Source organism: Halichoerus grypus, chromosome 4 (genome assembly GCF_964656455.1).
Source record: "Halichoerus grypus chromosome 4, mHalGry1.hap1.1, whole genome shotgun sequence".
Lineage (NCBI taxonomy): Eukaryota > Metazoa > Chordata > Mammalia > Carnivora > Phocidae > Halichoerus > Halichoerus grypus.
In genome coordinates, this window is record NC_135715.1 from 135,855,318 (window position 1) to 135,872,355 (window position 17,038).

General features: G+C 38.4%; 1 pseudogene; it reads left to right on the plus strand.

Annotated features, from left to right (window-relative positions):
* Positions 1–4,299: 4,299 nt before the first annotated feature.
* LOC118531036 (transcription factor BTF3 pseudogene) lies at positions 4,300–5,128 on the plus strand (annotated as a pseudogene).
* The last annotated feature ends 11,910 nt before the right edge of the window (positions 5,129–17,038 follow it).

Here is a 17,038-nt window from a genome sequence, read left to right on the forward strand (position 1 = left end):
TTTTTTTAAAAATACTTTTGATTTTTCTGCTGGTATCTCTTGTTTATTAATTACAAGATATTTTCCTTTACGTCCCTGAGCATAGTTATAGCAGCAGTTTTGCAATCTTTGTTTGCCAACATCAACATTTGGGGAATCTTGAAGTTAGTCTATACTGAATGCCTGAGTCATGTTTTCTTTCTTTTATTCCCTATATCCAGTGATTTTGGATTTTACTCAAGACATTATTAATAATCATTGTAGAAACTCTGGATTCTTTTTCCAAAGAGTCTTGATTGTTTAACAGAAAGTTAACTAGGCCTGCTTCAAACTCCAAACTCTAACTCTCCTGCAGTTAGCAGCAGCTGAAATCTGTTTAGTTCTTTTAGTCATGGATAAATTTCTTGGATCTGTCACACACATGCATAGTTTAGGAATCAAAGATTTGGGCAGAATTTATGTGATTTCGAGATTATCCCTTTATGTCTCTCTTCTGAGATTCTCAGTCCATTTCCAGCTGCTGTGGCCACTTCAGACTCTGGTTCTTCAAGCCAGTAAGACTGCAGGTTCCTATTGGAGTTTTAGCCTCCCTATCTGGTGCAAAGTAGGGACTTCCCTCAGGTAAAAGTTACAAAAATGGGAAACCCCACAGAGCTAGTCCCTTCCTCCAACTCCGAAGTTCCTGATTGCTTTTGGTCACTCCCTCTTGTACCTTCAGGCAATTGATGTTTTTATCGTCTTTGTCCAAAAAAAACTAGACTGTCTTAGGGACAGTATCTTTAGACTTTTACTTTATAGATAACCGTTCAGTATATTTTATGCTTAACAGATTTTTTTAAGATTTTATATATTTTAGAGAGTGCATGCAAGTGGGGGAAGGGGCAGAGGGAGAAAAAGAATCTCAAGCAGACTCGGCACTGAGCACAGAGCCCAATTCAGGGCTCAGTCTTATGACCCTGAGATCACAACCTGAGCTGAAACCGAGAGTCAGGCGCTTAACCAACTGAGCCACCCAGGCGCCTCAGCTTTATTTTTTAATCAAACTTTGATTTTCGAGATAATTGTAGATTCACATGCAGTTATAAAAAATAAGACCCCATGCACACATTACCCAGTCCCCTCCCCGCCATGGTAACTTCTTGCAAAACTATAGTACAACATAACCACCAGGGTAAAAATCAAGATTCAGAACATTTCTATCACCACAAGGAATCCTCATGTTGCCTTTTTATAGCCATGCTTACTTCCCTCAACCCTCATCCTCTCCTTAATCTCTGGCAAGCACTAATATTTCTCTATTTCTATAGTTTTGTTGCTTCAAGAATGTATATAAATTAGGATGCCTGGCTAGTTCAGTCAGTAGAGCATGCGACTCTTGGTCTTGAGGTCGAGTTTGAGCCCCACGTTGAGGGTGGAGATTGCTAAAAAAGAAAAAAATATATATATAAATGGAATAATTCCACAAGTAATCTTTTGGGATTGGCTTTTTCCACTCAGTGTAATTCTCATAATTCATGCAGGTTGTATGTATCAGTGATTTGTTTCTAATAATAAGTAGTATTCCAAAGTATGGATATACTATAGTTTAACCATTCAGCCATTGAAAGACATGTAAATTTTTTTCCCCCCAGTTTTTCACTATTATGAATAAAGTTGCTATGAAAATTTATGTAGTTTTTATGTGAACATAAGTTTTCATTTCTCTGGAATACATGCCCAGGACTGCAAATGCTGGGACATATGGTATTTGCATGTTTTGTTTCTTAAGAAACTGCCAAATTGTTTTCCAGACTGGCTGTGTCACTTTATATCCCCTCTGGCAATATATGAGTGATCCAAGTTTCTCTCCATCCTCACCATCATTGGGTGGTATCACTTTTTTTTTAATTTTAACCATTCTGATAGATGTATAGTGCTAATCTGAATGTGGTTTTAATTTCATTTCCGTAATAACTAAGGATATCAAACATTTCATGTGCTTATTATATATTTTTTTCAGTGAAATGTCTTTTCATGAGTTTCGTGGACATTCAAGTTGGATTGCTTGTTTTACTGTTGAATGTTGAGAATTCCTTATAGGTTTCAGATACTAGTCCTTTCTCAGATATGCAGTTTGTAAATATTTTGTCCTAATTAAGGACAAATTGTCTTAATTAAGCTTAATTAAGTTTGTCTTAATTCTTTAAATGTTCGGTAGAATCTCCTTTGGGCTTGGATATATCTTTTATGGGGAGTTTTAAAATTACACATTCCATTTCATTAGTAGTCTTAGGGTATTCAAATGATCTATTTCATATTGGGTAACAGTTTATTCAGCCTTAAAAGCAATGAAATTCTGATACTATATGAATGAACCCTGAAAGTGTTAAGTGAAATAAGCCCGACACAAAAGGACAAATGTTATAGGATTCCGTCTGTATGAAGTACCTAGAAGAGTCAAATTCATAGAGACAGAAGGTAGAAGAGAGGTTGCTGGGGCTGGGGTGGGAGTAAGGGATGGGAAATTAATGAGTACAGAGTTTATGTTTGAGATGATGAAAAGTTCTGGAAAAGGACAGTGGTGATAGCTATACCACACTGAATGCATTTAATGCCACTGAATTATATGTACACTAAATAGCTCAAATGGTACATTTTGTGTATATTTTACCACAATACACAACAGAACAAGAACAAAAAACTAGTACACCAGAAGTCCTGATTCTGTGAGGACTCATGTGGTCAAGTAAAAGGTGGTGGGAATGAGGAGGAGAACCAGATTTCCACCCCACCCTCTCCCAGATTTCCAGAGAGAAGAAATTACTGTTGTAAATATGACAGAATTATAAATACTCCATAATGTCATACTACACAGCTCCCTTCTGCTCTAACAGTGTTTAAAAATGGCAGTTTTTATTTTTATTTTATTTTTTTAAATTTATTTATTTGACAGAGAGAGAGCGAGAGAGGGAACACAAGCCGGGGGAGTGGGAGAGGGAGAAGCAGGCTTCCCGCGGAGCAGGGAGCCCGATGCGGGCCTCGATCCCAGGACCCTGGGATCATGACCTGAGCCGAAGGCAGACGCTTAACGACTGAGCCATCCAGGCGCCCAAAAATGGCAGTTTTTAAAAACAAAAAAATAAATTTTACTATCAATGGAACATAATCTCTATACCCACAAACATATACTCATTTTCTGGGCCATCAAAAAGAAATGAAAACACCCAGAATTGTCAATCTGAGCCAGGTATACAGAGATCCAGCAATTGGAGAAATGGCATCCCTAGCTCTTAAGTGAATGTCATCCAGTGTGAAAGGAAATAACTAATAGAGCACTCAGGCTGTTAGGTATCTCCTGGAACACTGATGGAGTTTTGGTACAAACAGATGTTTTGGAACAGGACACAAAGATTCTACTCTAATAGTCTCCAAATGGTCCTGGTGAAACTTGTTTCTCCCAGTTTGTAACTCAGAATGGCCTACTCCCTTTAGAATTTAATGGAAGAATTGTAAAAATTGGAGGAAGGCTTTTGCTGTTTCAGAAGGACCAACATCTGTACTTAAAATGTCACCAAACATCTGCATCAGTGATTGAGGGGATGATGGGGTGATATAAGTTGCAACAGCAAGGACCTTGCTGATTAGGACCACCAGGCAATGGAGTAGAAGAGGCACCAACAGGTGTAACAGGGGTGATTTAATGGCAACCAAAGATATCACAGGAGCCTCTTGGATTAGGATTTGATGAAAGGCCTAAGTTTGGGTTGTATCCTGAAAGCAATGGGGTTTAGAGCAAAGGAACAATATCATAAAATTTGCATTTTAGAAAAAGCACTCTGGCAGTAGGATGAAGAATGTATAGGAAGGGGGGCAAATAAGCTGGATGCGAGGAAACCAGGAATCTATTCCAGCCATTGGGACAAGAAATCATGAGGGGCTAACTTAATATTGTTCAAGTGGGATTAGAGGGAGGGGTGAGCATAAAACTGGATGTAAAATTTTTTTAGGATTTCAGAGAAAGAATAAGAAAGCTGTAGTAGATTGTAAAATAGAATTAATAAAGATTTAGAGGGCTGTCATTAAAGAAAGAGAATATCATTAGTGTCCTCAAAAATAAGCCAATGAACTACATTCATAATAGTATATGTCTGTAGATATATTTTTAAAACTGAAAACTACAAACTAAAATTAAAAACCATGATTCCAAGAATCAAATAGATATCAGAAGTTAAAGTAAAACATTGGTCTCTAGTCAGAATTATAGAATTATTAGGGTGAAAACAAAGTTTAAGAAAGACCTCACATCCTCTAACTGCCATCTTGCGTCCTGGTGTGTGTGCACCTAATCTCAGCTGGTCCGCCCGAGACCCCCTGAGCGCCAACCCTATTCCCCCGTGCGGTCCCATTTCCGCTCCAACAAGATGAAAGAAACTATCATGAACCAGGAGAAACTCACCAAACTGCAAGCACAAGTGCACATTGGTGGGGAAGGAACTGCTCCCCGAAAGAAGAAGGTGGTTCATAGAACGGCTACAGCAGAGGGAAAAACTTGTTCTCCTTAAAGAAGTTAGGGGTAAACAATATCTCTGGTATTGAAGAAGTGAATATGTTCACAAACCAAGGAACAGTGATCCACTTTAACAACCCCAAAGTTCAGGCATCGCTGACAGCGAACACTTTCATCAATACAGGCCATGCTGAGACAAAGCAGCTGACAGAAATGATACCCAGTATCTTAAACCAACTTGGTGCAGACAGTCTGACTAGTTTAAGACGACTGGCTGAAGCTCTGCCCAAACAATTTGTGGATGGAAAAGCACCACTTGCTACCAGAGAGGATGATGATGATGAAGTTCCAGATCTTGTGGAGAATTTTGATGAAGCTTCCAAGAATGAAGCAAACTGAATTGAGTCAACTTCTGAAGAAGATAAAACTTGAAGAAGTTACTGGGAGCTGCTATTTTATATTATGACTGCTTTTTAAAATTTTGTTCATTGATCTGATAAAATCTAGATCTCTAATATTTTTAAGCCCAAGCCCCTTGGACACTGCAGCTCTTTTCAGTTTTTGTTTATACACAATTCATTCTTTGCAGCTAATTAAGCTGAAGAAGCCTGGGAATAAAGTTTGAAACAAGGTTAATAAAGTTCTTTGCCTAGGGGAAAAAAAAAAAAAATACCTCACATACAAAAAAAATATTAAAACAAGTAACAAAATGGAAGTACATACCTATCAATAATTACTTTTAATGCAAATGGACTAAGTGCTCCAAAGGACTTCCCTATCTGCAGCCTACAAGAGACTCACTTCAGATCTAAAGACACATGGAAATTAAAGTGAAGCGATGGAAAAGCATTAATCATGCAAATGGATGGGAGGAAAAAAAAGCCAGGATAGCAATACTTATAACAGACAGGATAGATTTTAAAACAAAGACTGTAATGAGACAAAAAAGGCACTATATAATCATAAAGGGAACAATAAGAATATATAACAATTGTAAATATGCACCCAACACAGGACCATCCAAATACATAAAGCAATTAATAATAAACATAAAAGAACTAATCAATAGTAATACAATAATAGTAGAGGACTAACACCCTCCTAACATCAATGGACATATCATCCAAACAGAAAATCAACAAGGAAACAGTGGCTTTGAATGACACATTAGATTTAACAGATATATCCAAAATATTCCACACTAAAACAGCAGAATACACATTCTTTTCCAGTGTACATGGAACATTCTCCAGAAGAGATCACATATTAGGCCAGAAAACAAGTCTCAACAAATTCAAAAAGATCAAATTCATACCATGCATCTTTTCTGACCACAATGCTATGAGACTAGAAATCAACTACAAGGAAAAGCCTGTAAAGAGTACAAATAAATGGAGGTTAAATGACATGCTACTAAACAATGAATGGTCAACCAAGTAATCAAAGAGAAACTCAAAAAAATATATGGAGACATGGGATGCCTGGCCGGCTCAGTCAGTAAAGCATGTGACTCTTGATCTCAGGGTTGGGATTTCAAGCACCATGATGGGCACAGAGCTTACTTAAAAAAGGAAAAAATAATATATATTATTAGAGGGGGTAGGGTGAGAAGGAGAGAGAGAAATAAAGATGAAAACACAACAGTCCAAAATCTTTGGGATGCAGCAAAAGCAATCCTAAGAGGGAAGTTTATAACAATGTAGGCCTACCTTAAGAAGAAAAATCTCAAACAACCTACACTTACACCTAACGGAGATAGAAAAAGAACATGAAAACAACAGAGGAAAGGAAATAAAATTAGTGCAGAAACAATACAAAAACTAAAAAATAATACAATAGATCAATGAGCTAGTTTTAGGCTTAGAGCAAAGGAACAAAGGAAACACTGTTTCCTTCAGAGCTAGTTCTCTTTAGACATCACCAAAATTGGTGAACCTCTAGCTAGACTTATCAAATGAAAGAGAGCGAGGACTCAAAATCAGAAATGAAAGAGGAGAAATAACTGACAACACAGAAATACAAGTGATAAGAGAATATTATGAAAAATTATATGCCAACAAATTGGACAACCTAGAAGAAATGGATAAACTCCTAGAAACATATAAAGTAACAAAACTGAAGCAGGAAGAAATAGAAAACGTGAACAGACAGATTACCAGCAATGAAATTGGATCAGTAATCAAAGACCTCCTAGGGGCGCCTGGGTGGCTCAGTCGGTTAAGCATCTGCCTTCGGCTCAGGTCATGATCCCAGAGTCCTGGGATTGAGCCCCATTTTGGGCTCCCTGCTCAGCAGGGAGTCTGCTTCTCCCTCTGCCCCTCACCCTGCGCGTGTTCTCTCTCTCTCTCTCAAATAAATAGTCTTTAAAAACAAACATAAAAACCTCTTAACAGAAGTCCAGAACCAGATGGCTTCACAGGTGAATTCTACTGAACATCTTCTCGAACTATTCCAAAAAATAGAAGAGGAAGGAAAGCTTTCAAATTCATTCTATGAGGCCAGCATTACTCAGATACCAAAACCAGTTAAAGACACCACAAAAAAAAAAAAAACTACAAGCCACTATCTCTGATGAATATAGATGCAAAAATCCTCAACAAAATATTAGCAAAGTGAATACAATAATACTTAAAAAAAATCATTCACCACGATCAAGTGGGATTTTCAGGATGCAAGGGTGGTTCAGTATTTGCAAACCAATCAATGTGATGCATCACATCAATAAGAGGAAGGATAAAAACCATATGATCATTTCAATAGATACAGAAAAAGCATTTGACAAAGTACAACATCCATTCATGATAAAAACTCTCAACAAAGTAGGTTTAGAGCAAACACACCTCAACACAATAAAGGCCATGTATGAAAAACCCACAACCAACACCATACTCGACAGGGAAAAACTAAGAGCTTTTCTCCTAAGGTCAGGAATGAGACAAGGACATCCACTCTCACCACCTTTACTTAACATAGTCCTGGAAGTCCCAGACACAGCAATCAGACAAGAAAAAGGAATCAAAGGCATCCAAATGGGCAAAGTAGTAGTTAACCTTTCACTATGTGCAGATGACATGATACTATATATTCAAAAAGCAAAAGACTCCACCAGAAAACTACTAGAACTGATAAATGAATTCAGTTAAGGTCTCAGGATATGAAATCAACATACAGAAATCCGTTACATTTCTATACCCTAATAATGAAGCAGCAGAAAGAAAATTAACAATCCCATTTACAACTGCAACCAAAAATAATAAAACACCTAGGAATAAAGTCAACCGAGATGAAAGACCTGTCCTCTGAAAACTTTAAAATACTGATGAAAGAGACTGAACATGACACAAATGGAAAGACATCCCATGCTCACGGATTGGAAGAACAAATATTGTTAAAATGTCCATACTACCCAAAGCAATCTACAGATCCAATGCAATCCCTATCCAAATACCAACAGCATTTTTCACAGAACCAGAACAAACAATCCTAAAATGTGTATGGAACCACAGAAGACCCCAAATAGCCAAAGCAATCTTGAAAAAGAAAAACAAAGCTGGAGGTATCACAATCCCAGATTTCAAGATACACTACAAAGCTGTAGCAATCAAAACAGTATGGTACTGGCACAAAAACAGACACAGAGATCCTGAGATCAATGGGACAGAATAGAAAGCCTAGAAATAAACCCACAACTGTATGGTCAATTAATCTTCGACAAAGGAGGCAAGAATATACAATGGGAAGAAGTCTCTTCAACAAATGGTGTTGGGAAAAGTGGACAGCTACATGCAAAAGAATGAAACTGCACCACTTTTGTATACCATACACAAAAATAAACTCAAAGTGGATTAAAGAGCTAAATGTGAGACCTGAAACCATAAAAATCCTAGAAGAGAGCACAGGCAGTAACTTCTCTGACATGGGTTGTAGCAGCATCTTCCTAGATAGGTCTCCTGAAGCAAGGGAAACAAAAGCAAAAATAAACTATTGGGACTACATCTAAATAAAAAGCTTCTACACAGTGAAGGAAACAACCACCAAAACTAAAAGACAGCCTACTGAATGGGAGGAGATTTACAAAGAACTTACCTGATAAAGGGTTATTTTCCAAAATAAATAAGGAACTTATACAACAGCCAAAAAAACCCAAATAATCCAATTAAAAAATGGGGAGAAGACATGAGCAGACATTTCCCTAAGGAAGACATACAGATGGCTAAGATACACATGAAAAGATGCTGAACATCACTTATCAGGGAAATGCAAAAACCACAGTAAGATACCATCTCACACCTGTCAGAATGGCTAACATGAAAAACACAAGAAACAAGTGTTGATGAGGATGTGGAGAACAGGAACCATTGTGTGCTGTCTGTGGGAATGCAAACTGGTGCAGTCACTGTGGACAACAGTATAGATATTCCCCCAAAATATTAAAAATAGAAGTACCATCTGATCCAGTAATCACACTACTGGATATTTACCCAAAGAATACGAAAACAGTAATTTGAAGGATATATGCATCCCTGTGTTTATTGCATTATTTAAAATAGCCACATTATGGAGGCAGCCCAAGTGCCCCTTGATAGATGGATGGATAAAGAACATGCACACATACACACATACAATGGAATATTACTCAGCCATAAGAATGAAATATTGCCATTTGCAACAAGGATAGACCTAGAAAGTATAAAGCTGAGTGAAATAAGTCAGTGAGAGAAAGACAAATAGCATATGATTTCACTCATATGTGGAATTTAAGAAACAAATGAACAAAAAAAAAAAGAGACAAACCAAAAAACAGACACTTAGCTATGGAAATCAAAGAGATGGTTACCAGAGGGGAGGTGGGTGGGGGAGGAGTGAAACAGGTGAAGGAGATTAAGAGTACACTTATCGTGATGAACACTTAGTAATGTATAGAATTATTGAATCACTGTATTGTACACCTGAGACTAATATAACACTTTATGTTAAATATACTGGAATTAAAATAATTAGTCTGTGAGTGATCTCAAAGTACAGGGTGAAGTAGTTGTCTGTTCATTTGATAGGATTTCAAATCCACTTGTTTATGGCAAAGACAAAAAAGTTGTTCTTAGTAAAGTTGTTTTGATACACGAATGGAAAAAAGAGAAAGAACTCACATTAGTATACTTGCTCTATCTAAAAAGCTACCATGTGCTCAGTGGTATATGGGCATATATGTATACACACACACATGTATGTGTATATACACATACTAACATAAGGTAGGAAAACAAGGGATCTGGCCTTCTTGCAGCAAGGCTCATAATAAACTGAGCTCATCCCTATAATTACTTTAATTCTTAGACATTTATATTTTAAATGTCTGCATTTAGTAGATATATCTGTAAAATATATTTCAATACTTTCATATACTTTAATATGTTGAAATATAATATTTAAATACTATGTCAGCAATATTGATGGTGGTTAAAGGTACCACAAGGTACCACTTATTCCATAGGTTGTGAAAGAGCAAGAAGGGATTGTAGCAGCACTGGAGATGGGATGGATAGTGCCAGGAGGTTGTGAACTCTAAGACTGAGAAGCACCTTTAATATTGCCCCATGATAACCTCTCTAGATTTCATAGCTGGATATGATTTTAGGAGTTTTTGTTTTGTGTTTGGTTTGTTTTTTTAAGAGGAGGAACAGGAATGTGAGCTTATGATTAGAAAAGTGACATGAATCATGTTAATTGAGGGCATCTCTGGAACCACACCACGGGAAAAGTCATGTGCTTATCAGGTTCAATAATAGTTTGAACTTGTGAAATGGAAACTCTTGTAGCCTATGATAAGTATGATAATACCTAGAGCAAATAATAATAATTATATATAAAGAGATACACTGTAAGTTATAAATAAGTCAAAACTGAATTTTAAAAAATGTTCAAATAACCCACCGGAAAGCAGAAAAAATAAAACAGGGAAACAAACAGGAGAAAAAACCGGAAATAAAATATTAAATGGTAAATTTAAGCCCAAATAATAGTTAAAATGTATTGAGCACTGAATATATGCCAGATATGTACTCATTTAATCCTCATGCCAACCCTATGAGGTAGACTTAGATTACTATCTCCGTTTTATAGATAATACAACTGAGATTGAGATTCACTTGCCCAAGATCATAAAATATAGATAAGATAATACAAGTGAGATTGAGATTCACTTGCCCAAGATCATAAAACATGTGGTGGGTGGCAGAGCTAGCATGCAAACCCAGGCAGAGCCCACACTCTTTACCTTTATACTGTGCCAGACAGCATCTGAATACCCAGCCCCAGCTACTTAAGCACCCCGTTTGATACCACATGATAATTCTCTCATGCTCCCAGATAGCACAGATTGGACACCTGACATAGGGGCCACTGATCCATAATACCGTAGTGGTCCCATACACACATACACATATACAAGATGAACCTAAGCCAATCATTTTCTTTCTCTTGGTTTAATCTCTTGTTAATACCAAGAGAAAATGCGGGTCAATGGTAAGATTGAAGGCAAAATGATGCTCTGCATCCAAGGCAGACAAAAGCTTGCTGTAAAGTCAGTGTCATGAAGGAGTGGAAGAGAACATGATGGACAGCAGGAAAGCTGGGTTGATTAGGACCGTGTTAAGGACAATTATCTAAAACTTGGAAAAATTAGAAACTGTAAAAACTGGCTGTTAATGCTATTCTAACAAATATACCACAGGATGCATGGCTTAAACAACAGACGTTCATTTCTCACAGTTCTGGAGGTTGGGAGGTACATGATCAAGGTGCCAGCAGATCCAGTATCTGGTGAGGGCCCTCTCCCTGGTTTGCAGATGGTGGTCTTCCTTGGATCCTCACAAAGTGGAGAGCAGGGAGAGAGGAAGCAAATTTTTCTCATGTCTCTTTCTATAAGGGCACTAATCCCACTCATGAGGGCTCCACCCTCATGACCTGATTACCTCCAAAGGCCCCACCTCCAAATATCAGCTCATTAGAGAGTAGATGTCCACATATGAATGGGGTGGGTGGAATGGAGGGCGGGCATACAAACATTCAGTCCACAGCACTGGCTCCATAAGTCATGAACACTAGCTGGAAATTGGGAAAGCCTGGTTATTCTAGTTGTCTTTCAGAGTAAGAGTTTGAAAGATCTAATCTAGTTTGTCACCAGAGTTGTAATGGCCATCCCATCTCTATCATGAAAGCCTGGTCAAGCTGGTTCTGTTTGGACTCCTCTTCTTTAGAGACTGGAAGCCAATGGGGTTGTATTAATTTCCCATGGTTGCCATAAACATTACCACAAAGTTTGTGGCTTAAAACAACAGAAATGTATTCTCTCACAGTTCCAGAGACCAGAAGTCTGAAATCAAGGTGTGGGCATGTCTGTGCTTCCTCTAGAAGTTCAAGGAGAGATTCCGTTACTTGCCTCTTCTAGCTTCTGGAGGCTGTCCTTGTACTTTGGCTTGTGATTGCTCACTCCAATCTCTGTCTCCATCTTCAAATGACCTACTCTAGGTGACTTCTCTTCTGTCTCTTATAAAGACATTGTCATTGGGTTTAGGGCCTATGTGGATAATCCAGGATGGTCTCCTTTCAAGGTCCTTAACTATATCTGCAAAGACCCTTTTTCTAAATGAACATTTACAGAGTTTGGGTATTAAAACAAAGATATGTATTTTGAGGGGCCACAATTCAGCCCCCTACAGGTGTCCTGGGTGTGGTACCAGGTGTTTTTCTGATAAGCCTAAGGAAAGGCAAAGTAGAATAATAAGCATTCAGGGGTGCCTGGGTGGCTCAGTCATTAAGCTTCTGCCTTTGGCTCAGGTCATGATCCCGGGGTCCTGGGATCGAGCCCCGCATCGGGCTCCCCGCTCTGCGGGAAGCCTGCTTCTCCCTCTCCCACTCCCCCTGCTTGTGTTCCCTCTCTCGCTGTGTCGCTGTCAAATAAAATCTTTAAAAAAAAAAAAAAAAAACCTGGGAAGAGAGGTGCCTGGGGGGCTCAGTTGGTTAAGCGTCTGCCTTCGGCTCAAGTCATGATCTCAGAGTCCTGGGATCGAGCCCTGCGTCGGGCTCCCTGCTCAGCGGGAAGCCTGCTTCTCCCTCCCCCACTCCCCCTGCTTGTGTTCCCTCTCTCACTGTGTCTCTGTTAAGTGAAAGACTGTTAAATAAAATCTTAAAAAAAAAAAAAAAAGCATTCAGCTTTCTGTCAGTGTTCTTTAATGAATTCTGTGGGTTGGGATATATGAAATTCCAGAGTGAGTGGTAGAGAAAGTATTAGTCCATAGCAGTTTGTATGCTTTATATTTGAAGCCTGAAGAAAGCGCTTTGAAAAACGATTGAGATGAGCCATACCATTCACAAGGTTACATTTGGGGACCCCAAAAGAGATAAAAAGAAGCTGAAATTCTACCAGTTGACCAGTGGAATTGATGGATCATATGGTGTCTACGTTTAAGGTTTTAAGGACTGCTGGTAGACTGGTTTTGAATTCTATACGTCAATGTGCAGATTAGACTGCTCTCTGGGTCCCTCACCATCTTGAATTTGGTTCACTCCAGAAATTAACCAATCTATAGACAATCCGTAAGTCTCCTTTTAGTTAATAAACTTCCTCTCTCTGCAACAATTCTCTTTCCAAAGAGCTGCTTAAAAGGAAGAAATCTGAAGAAGAATTCTAGGATCTGGAAAATTCACAACTATAATAGTTTAGAAGAAGTTATCTATGCAATGAACGGAGATGGCTCACAACTAAAACACAGAATTTTTTTTTTTTGCGCATCCTAGTTGTTTCCAGAAGGGGAAGTGATCAAATTAAAAACAAACAAGTTCTTGAGTAAAACCAAAAATCTTGCTAAGTGCCTATGGGCCACAAGCTGCTCAGCAGGACTTTGCTACTGTGTCCTGGAAGGCCAAGCAGGTGCTGGTCAGAGCCCCCAGGATAACTGAGAAGCACTTCATAGCTGGCTGCCCCATCAACAGACCCTCCCTTTCCTTGACTCCATTTTCCCTTCACACACCACTCCCCACCCCATCTTTCATCCCCTCCAAATCACCCTAAGTACCTCAGCCTCTCTTCCTTGGCATGGTTTATTTCTGTTATTTTAAGGATAGGGAGCCACTCTTGGTTTTTTGTTGTTGTTGTTTTTCCTGTGATTTTGAAAATCATTTGAGCTCATTCCAGATAATTTGGAAAGAACAAAAAGGGGAAAAGAGAAGAAAAATCACCATTAGGTCCCCTATCCCAGAAGAAATCTCTGCCAACATTCTGCTGCATATCTTTCTGGACTTTCCTCCCCTCATTGTGTTTTCTGAAGTTATTATATCAAAAAGATAAGAGATAACAAGTGTTGGTGAGGACTTAGGAAAAAAAAGGAAACCCTTGCACACTGTGGTGGAAATACAAATTGGTGTAGCCATTATGGAGATTCCTCAAAAAACTAAAAACAGAAATACCATATGATCCAGTAATTCCACTTCTGGGTCTATATCCAAGGGAAATGAAATCCCTACCTCCAAGAAATATTTGTACCCCTGTAAAAACACTTTACCAAGGGCAAATTTAAAAAGTTATAGAAGGAGAACAAGTTAGAGGGGAGTTGCAGTTGGTAAAATGTAGGCGGTTAGGTTATATTATAGTTCAGCTTCCATAATGTTGGAACTGATTCAGTAATTAAAACATGACTTTATCTCATCTAGTGTTCAATGATGCTTTAACGCTTTATACAGTCAAATATTTCATAATGAACAATGCTTATCCATGAAAAACAAGTATTTCCTCTTGCTAAAAACGACCAGATTTGCATTCATGTTTCCATATTCCTTTCTCTAACCAGGTATCCGATGTCTGCAAACTGACCTGCTCAACAGTGCGGACATATAATCAAAAGCAAACATACCAATAGAGTTTGGAGAAGTAAGATTTGTGGACTAAACTGAACCAGGGTGGTAATGGGCTGGGCCCTCCCACAGAGTGGCTTCTGGCAACGGAAGGGTAACTTTAGGCCTTTTAGATTTCTTGCCTTTGTACATCCTGAAAGCAGACACGGGGGAGGTAAATCTATAATTACGGGGTTATTTAGAATAGAGATTTGTGACCTGACAGACTGCAACCTGCCTGTAACCACAAACACAGTGAAACCCCGCACCAGTGCTTTGTCTCTGGGTGTGCATGGTCTATTGAAGGTCTCTCATTTACTGAGCCACTTGGGTTCACATTACATTTCCTGAGAGAAGGAAGGGTGTATGGGACGGAGAACAAGTACATCTACGCATCTAAAAATGATATATCTTATTAATTCTTGCATTCTTGGTTAAAAATCAATTATCTTGAGTTCAAGTTTGACTTCACCTTACCTCATTATTTAAGTGCTGAGTGGTCAAGTTTCAAACCCAATAATAGGAAATGGAATTCTTTGTGCAAGGTGAATAAAAGCTGCAGGACAACACATACCGATCCTTAAAGCTCTTCCATAGGAGACAGTATTTTAGAAAGTTTTAGGTCTAAAATTCCATCTACAATCATTTTAGTTGGTAATCAGTATTTTCTGAGTACTTGTATTTACAGCTCTCATACCAGATACTGTCTGTAGATAGCAGGTATGTGCCTATGAAAGGTCATTCCCTGTTACCTGTTGCTGAGGCCTGGGCCCTCATCATTCTCTGCACACTGAATTTCCATTCTTATGCTTTTTGTGTCTTTCATTTAAAATGAACATATTTACCAGTATATGATTAACATAGTGACTTAAGACCTTTATGAGGTACCTAAAATTGCAAGATGAACTTACATTCCCATTTATAGGACCCTGTAAAGGGACTGCATATTTAACACTACAAACAAGATCTTGATCGACAGACAGGTCAAGTGTTTCAAACTTAAAAATTTTATTATAAAATGTTTCAGATCCAAAAGAAAAAAGAAAACCCCATGGAAAGTAAAAATATAAAAGACATTCGCGTGCCCACCACTCACATTTAACACTTTGCCATATTTGCTTCACACTATTTTTAAAGAAAGTAACAACAACAACAACAAAAAAGCATTAATGATAGAGTGGAAGGCCTCACCTCTCTTTCCTTTCCATATTTCCCTCCTCAGAGTTTACTGTATCCTGTTTTGTCTGCGTAGGTTTTTTATACTTTCACAACTTAAGTAGGTTTTAGGTTTCTTTGGTTTTGTTTTAGGTTTCTAAAATTTGCCTAAGGGGTACAGTTTGCAGAAATGTTTGCAATTTGCTTTTTCGTTCAATATTAAGATTTATCTACATTGATGCAAGTGAGCCATACCATTCATTTGAACTACTGTTCAAATTCCATTCTGTGAATATACCACTGTCTGTGCATCCATTTCCCTTCTGAGGGGCATTTTGTTTATTTGCCATATTTTACTATGATACACAATGCTAATATGAATGAACCATCCATCCCTCCAGTCCCATTAGCTCTATCTTCAAAATAATATATCTGAGCAGTTCTCCCCACCCTAAAACTACCCTAGTCCAAGCCATCATTTTCTCCTCCAGGGGCTCCTAAGTGCCTTGAGCTTTCAATCCTGCTCCCCTTCAACCTACAGTTCATACATTCCATGGGGTCAGATTGGGTCTCTCCATCAAAATCCTTCCCATCACACCTGGGATAAAATCCAAAGCTCTTCCCATGGTCAGGAAGACCCCACATGATCTGGTCCCTCTCCCTTTCTTACCCTAGCTCTATAGTCACAGCATACTCGGCTTCTTCTGTTAGGTGCCTTACAGAGCCTTTGAACCAGCTGTTCATTCTGCTTAAAACCAGCACTTCCCTTATCTCCCATGACTTCTTCCCTTGCTTTACTCAGGCTCCTGATCAGATAACACCTCAGAGAAGCCTTTCCTGTTTTTCTTATTTGAATTAATACCTCTTTCATTTCCTACCTTCTTATCCTGCCTTTTTTTTTTTCCAGAAGTTATCACACCTGAAATTATCATGTTTATTTCTACTCCTCTGCTAGGATGTACACTCCCTGGCCTATGTGTCTCCAGTTCTCAGAATAGTGCCTGCTGTAATAGGCATTGTCCATACTTAACCTGAATGAATGAGAGAACATCAGTACAAGACTCATCATGCACATTCTCCAGGATGCTATCTTGAAAATTCTGTCCATGGCGAAGCGCAATATGAAATACGCCTTTATACAAAACACACACACAAAAGTGACACACAGTTCGAGAAAACAATACTCACACTTACTACTCATATTTTTTACCCAATTTCAAAAAGAAAGAAGAAAGCGTGCTAGTTGTAACCCACTAAGTTGATTTCACAATTCACCAATGGGTTCTAACCAGCAGTGTGAAAAACTTTGTTTTGGGGTATATACCTGGAAGTGGTTTTGCTGGGTTTTGCTAAATATCCCTGAACTGCCCTGTGAAGTAAAAAAAATTACACTCCTAACATTGCAGGAATTTCCTCATGTCCTTACCAGCACCTAGTCTTAATCAGGTTTTTAAAATTTTTGCCACTGAGTGAAACTGTATCTGTTTAATTTGCATCTTTCGGTTTACTAAAAAGACTGATAGACCAGAC